The 11,327-nt window shown below is 42.9% G+C and overlaps 1 long non-coding RNA gene across 1 annotated transcript; it reads left to right on the plus strand.

The window, feature by feature from the left end:
* Window positions 1-1,496: 1,496 nt before the first annotated feature.
* LOC125000038 lies at window positions 1,497-11,099 on the plus strand. Its single transcript, XR_007111263.1, has 3 exons — window positions 1,497-1,608; window positions 2,522-2,594; window positions 11,015-11,099. It is a non-coding gene; the product is annotated as an uncharacterized LOC125000038 (long non-coding RNA).
* Window positions 11,100-11,327: the final 228 nt, after the last annotated feature.

The following is an 11,327-nucleotide window of genomic DNA, read 5'->3' on the forward strand; positions in this document are numbered from 1 at the left end:
GGAAGAGATATTATTAGTTAAGAGGCTAGCAGGAGCTACTATAAGCTGAGAGACTAGCAGGAGCTACTATAAGCTGAGAGACTAGCAGGAGCTACTGTTAGCTGAGAGGCTAGCAGGAGCTACTGTTAGCTGAGAGGCTAGCAGGAGCTACTGTTAGCTGAGAGGCTAGCAGGAGCTACTATAAGCTGAGAGGCTAGCAGGAGCTACTATTAGCTGAGAGGCTGGCAAGAGCTACTGTTAGCTGAGAGGCTAGCAGGAGCTACTGTTAGCTGAGAGGCTAGCAGGAGCTACTATTAGCTGGGAGGCTAGGTAGAGCTATTATTAGCTATGAGGCTATTCTAGGATGCGCTACTATTAGCTGGAGGCTAGAAAAGCTGCTATTAGCTAAGAGGCTAGGAAGAGATATTATTAGTTAAGAGGCTAAGAAGAGCTACTGTTAGCTCGCTGTGCGTTGCTAGCGACGGACTGAAAGCTACGAAAAGATACAAAACAAGATTTCACTAATAACTTCTGAGAAGAAGCTTCAGCGCCGCCTACTGGTCTGGAGGGTGGATGAGTGGATTTAGAGTCACACACAGGTAGAGAATCTATTAATTATTCAGTTATTTGTTATTCATGTTTTTTTAACTTGACACTTTCATCATTTCTTTGTACTCAAACCCAGGCCACTTCCTGCTACATGCTGTGTGTTGTTGTTGTGTGAAGGGTTGTGTGTCTACATGGTGAGTTGTGTATCTGTGAAGCTAACATGATAATCTGAAGAGCATCCTGTAGCGTGTGCGCGCTTTAGACGAGTTGTTGGTCTGCAGCGCTGCAGGACCCAGTAGTGTGTTACCTTGTGATACAACATTTACACACACACACACACACACACAAACACACACCATTTAAATAGCTAAAGCCAGAGTGACACACAGTCAGCAGTTTGTTCCTGAGAGTCACGGTGGGCGAGAGACATCGACGGAGACAGAGAGACGGGAAAAGAGAGAGTCTTGGTAAAATGTGTCAGGGACGATAGGATAATACACTAAGCTGAGGAAAATGGATGTAAATACACACTACACACACACACACACACACACACACACACACACACACACACTCAGTAATCCTGAGGACAAAGACGAGCAGAGTTCTGACATCAGCACCTCTTAAAGGACGCTGTGTGTGTTTTAGTGTGTGTCTGCTGCAGTGTGTGTGTTTCAGTGTGTGTGTGTGTGTGTGTGTGTGTGTGTGTGTGTGTTGGCAGTACAGAAAAATGGTTTGTGTGGTTCTTGTGTGTTTGCGTTAAAGCCATTTTCTCTGCTTCTTAGTCAGAAAGCTTAAAACGGTTTGATGCTGTGACACACACACACATTATCAAACAAACACACACAGTGACACACACTGAGGCTGTAACATCCGTAACGCAACACTCTGCTTCGTGCTGGCGACACTTTACAAACGTTCAGTGTGTTGAGAAATATTTCTGGAGCTTCTGTAGTTTCATTTGTTGTTTAACTGTGACGCTGACGTGAGGAAAAGACACAACAAACGATTCCTGACTAAAGCTCTGCAGGATTCATACCTGCAGGGGGCAGTGTGTTCAATTTACAGGAGAGGAAACAGGTAGAGCTACTGTTAGCTGGGAGGCTAGGAGGAGCTGCTGTTAGCTGGGAGGCTAGGAAGAGCTACTATTAGCTGGGAGGCTAGGAGGAGCTGCTGTTAGCCGGGAGGCTAGGAAGAGCTACTATTAGCTGGGAGGCTAGGAGGAGCCGCTGTTAGCCGGGAGGCTAGGAGGAGCTGCTGTTAGCTGGGAGGCTAGGAGGAGCTACTGTTAGCTGGGAGGCTAGGAAGAGCTACTATTAGCTGAGAGGCTAGGAGGAGCTGTTGTTAGCTGGGAGGCTAGGAGTAGCTAATGTTAGCTGGGAGGCTAGGAGGAGTTGCTGTTAGCCGAGAGGCTAGAAAACTAGGAAGAGCTACTGTTACCTGAGAGACTTGGAAGGTTGGATCAGCTACTGTTAGCTTAGTCAAGAGGCTAGGAATATAAGATGAGCTACTGTTAGCTTATGGTCTAGAAAGCTTTGATAGGCTACTATTAGCTGAGAGGCTAGCAGGAGCTACTATTGGCTGAAGGGCTAGGAGGAGCCGCTGTTAGCCGGGAGGCTAGGAGTAGCTAATGTTAGCTGGGAGGCTAGGAGGAGCCGCTGTTAGCCGGGAGGGTAGGAGGAGCTGCTATTAGCTGGGAGGCTAGGAGGAGCTGCTGTTAGCTGGGAGGCTGAGAGTAGCTAATGTTAGCTGGGAGGCTAGGAGGAGCTGCTGTTAGCCGGGAGGCTAGGAGGAGCTGCTGTTAGCCGGGAGGCTAGGAGGAGCTGCTGTTAGCCGGGAGGCTAGGAAGAGCTGCTGTTAGCTGGGAGGCTAGGAGGAGCTGCTGTTAGCTGGGAGGCTAGGAGGAGCTGCTGTTCCTCTCCTGAGTCCTGGAGCTTTTACATTTTAAGTTGGTGTCAGTGACGACGGGATAAATAACGTCTCTATGTGTCAGGGTTCTGGTCTCGGTCCAGATCTTCATCGTGGCCTGAAGCTGAACAGGTGCTGGTCCCGTCTGGAGCCGGCAGGTAAGAAAACAGGGTCACGAACCCATCACCTCCTCCGTCAGCGGCCATGTTTCCCTCCATCGTCCCGACGCAGAACCAGAGAACAGACACTAAACTACAGGATCTGCTCTGAAACAAATGTTGAACGTAAAGCGATTTCTTTCTCCAGGTTTTTATGTTTATTAACTTTAATATTTAGTGACATAAATTAAAGCAGACATATAAAGCTGCTGGCATGGTCCTGAATAATAATACTAACAGAGCCCAGATCTTTTTCATGTGAATCTGTTCCTCCGGGTTCTTGGAGAGGAGGCTGTGAAGCGGAGGAGAACAAATAAACTCTACGTGATCCGTGTTACTACACAGTCTGAAGCAGCATCCGTCTCTTATGGTTCGTCCATCTATTATTTACCTGTTGTCTATTTTTACTCGGTGCCTCTGGCTCCGTGCTGTCGACTTTCCTGTTTTACTTTCATTTTGGCGTTTTGTTCTTTTCCTAACGTCCCAGACCGGCTTGTAAACACGATGCTCATGTTATTACCATCATGTCTCTGCGTTAGACGACGCTTCCTGAGACTCTGATGAGACTTTAGTCCTCAGTTATTTGTTGATGAATTATTCTGGATTGAGATAAATTTTTCTAAATGAACAGACAATGGTCAACATTTGTTTAAATCTGAGGAAATTTCACATCAGCTTAATATCTCTGAGTACATGTATCAACTTGATGAGTTAATAAATCTGCTGCGCTTTGATACAGACGATAATCGGTTTTAAATCTGGTCTAATTCAGCAGAGAGGACGGAAACACACGAGCTTTTCATTTCACAAAAACCAAAGAGGAAGCGTTCGATTTCCCCCGGAGCTAAGAAACGACGTCACACCAGAGTTATCAGGGTTCTAGTCCCACAAGTCAGAGAACAAGATCCTGATATTCACTAATATCACTGCCATAAGCTCCACAACTGGTAAATGAACAGATAACAACTCATGAGTTTTTACTAGAATTATTTACAGTGATGAATCTACAAGACAAATAAAATGAGAAAAATATTCACAAGTTTTAATTGGAGGATAAATCCAGTATTAATCCCAGTTTATCACGAGGCGTTGGGTCTGTTTTACCAGGCCGTTGTTTTTAAATGTTGTTTTTAGCCGTTGTTTTTAGTTGTTAGCGCAACATTTGCTTGTAGTTCACATAAAACATGTGAAAAACTTCAATTACACTGTAGCAGCATCACCCTGGACACTGTTTTTATTCATTTGTTCATGATGATAATTCTGTAAATTTGATTACAGTTTATTTTATTTTGCTTGATGATACTTATTTGTATTTTATTTTAATCTAATCGTACTTTATTTTATCTCTATCTCTATCTTATTGTGGTGTTTATGAGTCTTTACTTTCATGTGCAGCTACAGTGACAAAGTCATTTCCCTCGTGGATCATTAAAGTCTAAGTTTAACAACATTTCACCATGTGAATGTGAAAAAGACACATTTAGTGCAACAACAACTAATCAGAGGAGCTAATAAAGGGAATATTACAGGAGCTTCACTGTTTACACACATAGTTACAGTGATTCTCTGACTGTGAGGACGTTGAAGTTGAGAATCCAAACAAATGAAACACATCGTTCCCCAACAACACAAACAGCACAACAACACTTCCTAGTCTCACTTAGTACCAACAAATCCACCGTGATGCTGCCGCAAAGATAAACCCACCACCAGGTTAGCTTCATGCTAACAGATTATCCCGCATCCCTGCAGCGTTTCCACTAGAGAGGAAGCAATAAACAGGCGACTATTTCAAAACTGATTCATCGTGATTCTGGGGCGACAACGCAACGCGTGAATCTACATTACTCTCCACCGTCGTTATTTATTACTATTACTATTATTATTATTATTATTTGAAAATGATTAACTGATGATGAAACATCTTAACGTGATGATTCTTCAGGGCTCGTTACAGTTAATTAACCCTTCACGTATCTGTTCTCCAGTGGAACGTTCAGCGTCTCTGGTTCCTCCAGAACGTGTCCTCGTGGTCATGAGTCTGAAATGGGAGCTAAAAATACTGGGTTCCTGAATGTGACACCGTGACATGTGAAAGGAGAATAACTTCCCCTGGTGCAGTTTGGGTCAGCGAAGGCGGCTCTGTTCTAATTAACTCATTAATTAACTTGTTTCTGTGATTAGGGGACGACGTTATGTCCACGGTTATGTCCAATAATCAAGCTGGATCCGTCCAACAGCTCAAACCCTAAAGATTTACAGTTTATTGACATAAAAGAAGAATAAATTAGGAAGATTTGTGTTGTTTTTCCTTCTAAAATGATTATGAAATTAAATGAAACCACAGATTGTTTAATGAAATCAAACGAGACTTTGACTGAATCTCAATCTGGTTTTAGGACTTTAGGGTCTCAGAAGTTATTGTGATCGATGACTGTGATCAGCGATTATCTTCATTATCTTCACAACAGTTGTCAGTCAGACGACGTTAATTTAATCATTTCATTGATAAAAACGTGTAAAATTAATTTAGCCACTGGAGCGAATCATTTATCTGGAGTCTTGAGTTTAATTTGTCGTCCTGTGGCGCAGATTCACAATTAAAGCGGAGTTTAATCAATTTACCACAAATTAAGACGGTGGCGTGTGTAGCGCCCCCTGCTGCTTTCAATGGTTAATTAATGTGTGTCAAACATCTGCTCCGTTTACATGGAGACCAGTTCCTCTGATGATCAGATTAAAAACTGGATCCACGATGGAGGCGTCTTCTAAGGCCTGGAGGAGGAGACGGAGGAGGAGGAGGAGGAGACGGAGGAGGAGTTAATAATAAAGTTCATCTATCTCTTCTTCACCTCCTCCTTCTTCTCTTCCTCCTATTTGTTCTGCTTCAGGTCCTTCTTCTTATTGTCTTTCTCCTTGCTGTTCTTGTCTTACTCCTTGTGCTCCCAATTCTTCTTCTCTTCCTCATCTCCTCTTTGTCCTCCTATTTCTTTTCCTTATTGTCTTTCTTTTTATTCTTGTTCTCCTCCTCCTTCTCCTCCACTTCCTTCTTCTTCTCCTCCTCCTCATTTTCACCTACTTCTTCTCTCTTACTTCTCTTACCATCTCCTCTACTTCCTTCTTGTCTTCCTCCTCTTCCATCTCCTCCTTCTATTCCTCCTATTTCTTCTCCTCCTCCTTCTAATTATTGTCTTTCTTCTTGCTTTTCTTTTTCCTCATCCTACTGTTCCTCCATCTCCTTCTCCTCTTGTGTTTCCATTAGACTGGATGCTCCTCTTCTTCATTAAACTTCTACAGTAACTGGTGTAAACACGTGGGTCTGATCACTGATTTTTTTTATTATTGTTTGTCTCCATGGTAACGGTTAACCTCTGATCACACTCATTGATCAGGTTGCAGCAAATAAAACAACTTTTATTTGGAAATCGCACCATGTGTGTAAGTGACTAATTAAATTAAATATTATTAGACACACACACATATATTTACATATATATAAACCAGACGCTGTTAACAGAGGTGATTTTAAAACGGACGCTGTCGGGAAACCGTTAGTCACCGTTTTTTTTTTTTACAAGGTGTTTTATATTGAGAAAGGTTCCCGATTTACCGATTCACCTGCCGTTAATTCATCAATTTCACCGAAACGGCCACAAACACACACACACACACACACACACACACACACACACACACACACACACATAAACACACGGGCAGACCAGCCGTCGTTCCTCCCCGGTTGACCGTTAGTTAGCCTGTTAGCACCTCTGCTAACTTCGGTGGGTAATCGGTCACCGGTATAAAAAAAAAAAAAAAAAAAGATAATAAATAAATAATGATATAAAAAAAAATCACCATAACGTCACTGTAACCTCCACCGTTGCGTCAGATCAACACACAAACGTACACACACCAGGTATCAGTTACCAACTTTCACTAATTTAAAAACAGGCAACCGTTTGCGCGAGCTCTACCGGCGGCGCACGAGAGATTTCACCGGTGATAATTAACACACACACACACACACACATATGCATACATACACACACGCACACGCACACACAAGTACACACACACACACTAAGAACCGAGGGGCACACTCCTCGCCGGTCGGTGTGAACCTGAACGGGTCGGTCGGGTCCGGTCTTACCTCCCTCCTGGTCCGGTTGGAGACAGGCCGGGATGTTTTTCTTCCAGCCGGGCATGATGCACCGCAGGGCGGATAGGGAGTCCAGGGCGGCCCGCTAGAAGACACACACCACCAGCAGCAGCAGCGGAGACAGCAACATGGCTAGTTAGCTTTAGCTTTAGCCGCTACCCTGCACGGGGACCCACCTCCCCCCACTCTGAGTCTACCTCTCTCTACCTCCACCTCCCTCTCCCTCTCTCTCTCTCTCTCTCCTTGTCTTTGTCTATGTCTCTCGACCCCCTCCCCCCTCCTGTAACTCTACCCCTCGAGGTCTCCAGAGAGAGAGGGAGGGAGAGGGAGGCGGTGACGTGATGACCGTGAAGGAGCCCGCGAGGCTGATGAGGTACCGGCTCTACGCCGCGAGCGTCTTCACGTGCGCTAAGGACAGATGGTGTTTAAACGGTCGACGCACGCCCGTTGGTCTCGTGGCCGTTTAGAAGTGATCGCGACAAGCGCACGCGCTTCCCGCCGTCATTCATTCATTCATTCATAGTGGAGAGAGACAGGGAGAGTGCGGTAAAGAGACATAGCAACAGAACAGGGATCAATAACTGCCTCAGATTTAAAAGGATCCACAATGACGGAGATGGAGGAAGGAGTGAACTCACAGAGACACACACCACAGCCACAAAAACAAGTCAAGCCCACAAAACCACCACTACACAACCACGAAAACACACAATAATCCCCACAGACAAACAGAACAACCACAAAGACACAAAACAACCACAAAAAGGCAATCACCGCCAAGAAGAGACACAAAGCACCCAAAACGACACACAACACAACCAAACGCAACACAAAAGATACAAAACATGCACAAAAAGACACACAAAACTACCACTGAACAACCATGAAAAGACATAAAATGCCCACAAGACAAAGACAGAACAACCACACAACACAAACTCAAAAAGACACAAAACAACACAACCATGAAGAACATAAGACATGAAGAGGTGTGGGTGGACTCCACAGGCTTGTGGTCAACAACAGAGACGCAAAACAACCACAAAAAGACACAAAAAGACAATCACATCAAGAAAGAAACACAAGACAATCAAAACAACACACAACACAACCATAAAAAGACACAGAATAAGACACAAAACGGCCACAAAAAGACACAAATCAGCAACAAAAACAAAGCAAAATGTCCACAAAGACACACGAAACCAACAACCAAAACAACAAATGACACTACCAGAAAAAGACATAAAACAAAAGACAAAAAAATGTGTAAAATGTCCACAAGGGCCACAAACCCACCAAAAAGAGACACAAGACTGCCATTAAAAGACACAACATCACCACAAAAAGACACAAACTGTCCATAAAGAAACACAAAGTCACGCAAAACAAAAACAGAGACTCAAAACAACCACCAAAAGACAAACACAGCCAGAAAATGACACAAAACAACCAAAATGACACACAACACAACCACAAAAAGACACGAAACAGCCACAGGCATATGAAAGAAAAAGACATAAACTGTCCACAAAGAAACACAAAGACGCAAAATAAACACAGCGAGACTCAAAAGTAACCACACACACACAAATGAAATACAAGACAACCCAAGACACACAAGACAACCACACAAAGACACAGAAGAACTAAAAGGAGAAATAAAACAACTACAAAAGATGCAAAATGTCCTCAAACAGACAAAATCAAAATGAGACACGTAACATCCAAAAAAGACGCACAACACAACCGCAACTACACAAAGAGAATAATACAACTCTGGCAACAACAGCCTGAGTGTAACTTAATGTAAACAGAATAAACTACACATTAGTAAAAACAAAACGAAACTGAAGGACACACATACATAAAGAGTAGACGTGAACTTTTAAAATCTCGTTGTGTTTTATCACGTTAACGTGTGTAAATGTTAATTAGTGTCTGACTAACAAGTAAATGAGTTTCTCCAGTCGCAGCCGACGGATTTTAAAAGCTCACAGAGTTTGACGTTCATGTTGTGACTCGCCTCCGGAGGAATTCAGCCTCTCATCTTCACACACATTCAGCTTAAAGAGGAGGGTCTGACCTTAATGACAGACAGAAAACCTCAGTGCGTTTACATGCACATGAAACAAACGAATTACTGCCGTAAATCGGACTCTAACAGGAGAACTTAAATGCATGTAAACACGTTACTCCGATTAAAGCCAGAGTTCTCATTGTCCGATTGAGACGCACAGATAATGTGATTGAATCGGAGTTTTCATCGGATAATGTGTGTGCGCATGCTCCACCACCGCTGTGCTAGCATGTTACCCGGAACAAAAACGTCCAAGAAAATTAGTCGCAGAAGAAGAAGAAGAGGAACTTATCTTACCTGCACCAGAATCAACGCGAACATTACGTATAAGATTTAAAAAATGTTCTATTATCCGTCTGGTTGTTGTTTAAATGTCTGACACATGAATGACTCTAGTTTATTATATCACGTAATAGATCAACCAGAAATCGGGCCGAATAAACGTGGTATTAACCCGCTGAAAAGACACGTATCGCCCCCTAGTGTGGAGGAGGAGAACAGTTATTAGATTATCTCCGCTGCATGTAAACTGGGACAAGGACTGAAGTCAGGAAGTAGAGTTTAGAGCAAAGCTCCATTAAACTCTGCATGTAAACGCACTGAGTGTTAAAGGGAGGAGGAAGAGGAGGAGGAGGAGAAGAAGGAGGAGGAGGAGTTTAAGGTTTTCATGGTTAATAGATCAGATTTGTCTAATATCTGAAGATTCTGTTTTATCAAAAAAAGGAAAAACTATTCAATTAATGAATTAATTAACAAATTAATTCATTAATTAATTAACTAAGGAAGCAACAGACTGGATCTGATGGTTTGACGTAGAAATAAAAACCAGTGAATCAAAACCAAAGAGACGTCTGATGGCAACAACAACCATTAACTGACAGCTGTGGATGGAGGGATGGAGGAGGAGGGATGGATGGAGGAAAAGGAGCAGTGAAGTGGAAGAATGAGTCTCTACAGGCTACGAGACAGAAAACAGAGACTGACCTCAATTCAGAGACAGACTTTAGAGCCACTAAACCTACAGACATTCACTCTCATTAATAATAATGATAATAACAATAATCTTCCCGTTCAACCTTTTAAACACATCTGGTTTCATGTTTATTTCGTAGCAACGCCTCAAAACACCGAGATCTATTCTGGATCTATTCTAGATTCTAGTTTAGGGAATATTTTCTCCAATGAATCACAACGTTACTACTCTTTCTTTTGACAAGACACCAACCAAAATGACACACAAAACATAACCATAAAAAGATACAAAACAACCACAAAAAGACACAAAACAGCCACAAAAACACAAAAATCAACCACAGAGACACAACACAACCACAGAAAAACTCAAAACAACCACAAAAAGACAAACGCAGCCAGAAAGAGACACAAGACAACCAAAATGACACACAACACAACCGCTAAAAGACACAAAACAACCACAAAAACACTTAGTGTCCACAAAACAATCACAGAGATATAACACAACCATAAAAAGACACAAAACAGACATTTTTTCCCCCAAAATTTTCAAAATAAAAGCACCAAATGACTGAGTCACTACAATCAATGGGAGCCAGGATTTTCCATAAAGGCCCCGTCAGGGACCAAAGGGAGGGTCAATGGGTATGCTGGATTTTCAGAATAAAAGTACAAAACCCCTTCAAAATAAAAGCATGTATCACCAACCAAACCCTTATAAAGAGGCTGTACATAAGCCACGCCTTTCAAAAGAGAATTACCTCACACACAGTTTTAATACTGTCAACTAGTGATACTGGTACACGACTATAGGATGTTTGTTTTTATGAATATGGGTCCGGACAGAGACAGACGTGAAGCTGTGTGTGTGTGTGTGATGAGTCAGTTTATAAAAAACCCTGGAGACATAAGAAGCCGTGATTTCACAGTGTGACAGTAATTTATGAAACGAGGCTGTTTCCTGCAGGAAAGGATGAGGAGGAGGAGGAGGAATCTTTCTCTTCTCATCCACTCTGGCTCTAAACATCCATCCAGTACTAACAACTATTTCATTTAAAGAGCAAGTGCTGCTAAATGAGCTAATGTCGCTAAAAGATATGCACACTGTATGTGTGTGACACGCACACTGTGCATGAGTGCCGATTCATTTCAGAGGATAATACAGCTCTGTTCTCTCTGCAGACGATTCTTTGTCCCTTTCAGTTTGCAGGTCGAGGCTCTGAATGCAAACACCTGCTGCAGGTGAAGGAGACGTTACTACATCACTCCGTGGTGGTAAATGTGGAGGGTGGCGCAACCTGTGGGTCGGGGTCCGCCCTATGGAGCCGCAAGATAAAACCTGAGGGGTCATTACTGGCAGATCCTGTAAGTCCAGCTTCATGTTTGCCATCAGGGCCTCAATGAACGGGGCTGCAGCCACGATTATATCATCATTTGACTTGACATAATTAAGAGTTTGGAGAATTTCAGACCAATATACACGTTTTTTTTTTTATTGGCTGATATAAATAAATCA

The sequence above is a fragment of the Mugil cephalus genome, chromosome 22 (genome assembly GCF_022458985.1).
Source record: "Mugil cephalus isolate CIBA_MC_2020 chromosome 22, CIBA_Mcephalus_1.1, whole genome shotgun sequence".
Lineage (NCBI taxonomy): Eukaryota > Metazoa > Chordata > Actinopteri > Mugiliformes > Mugilidae > Mugil > Mugil cephalus.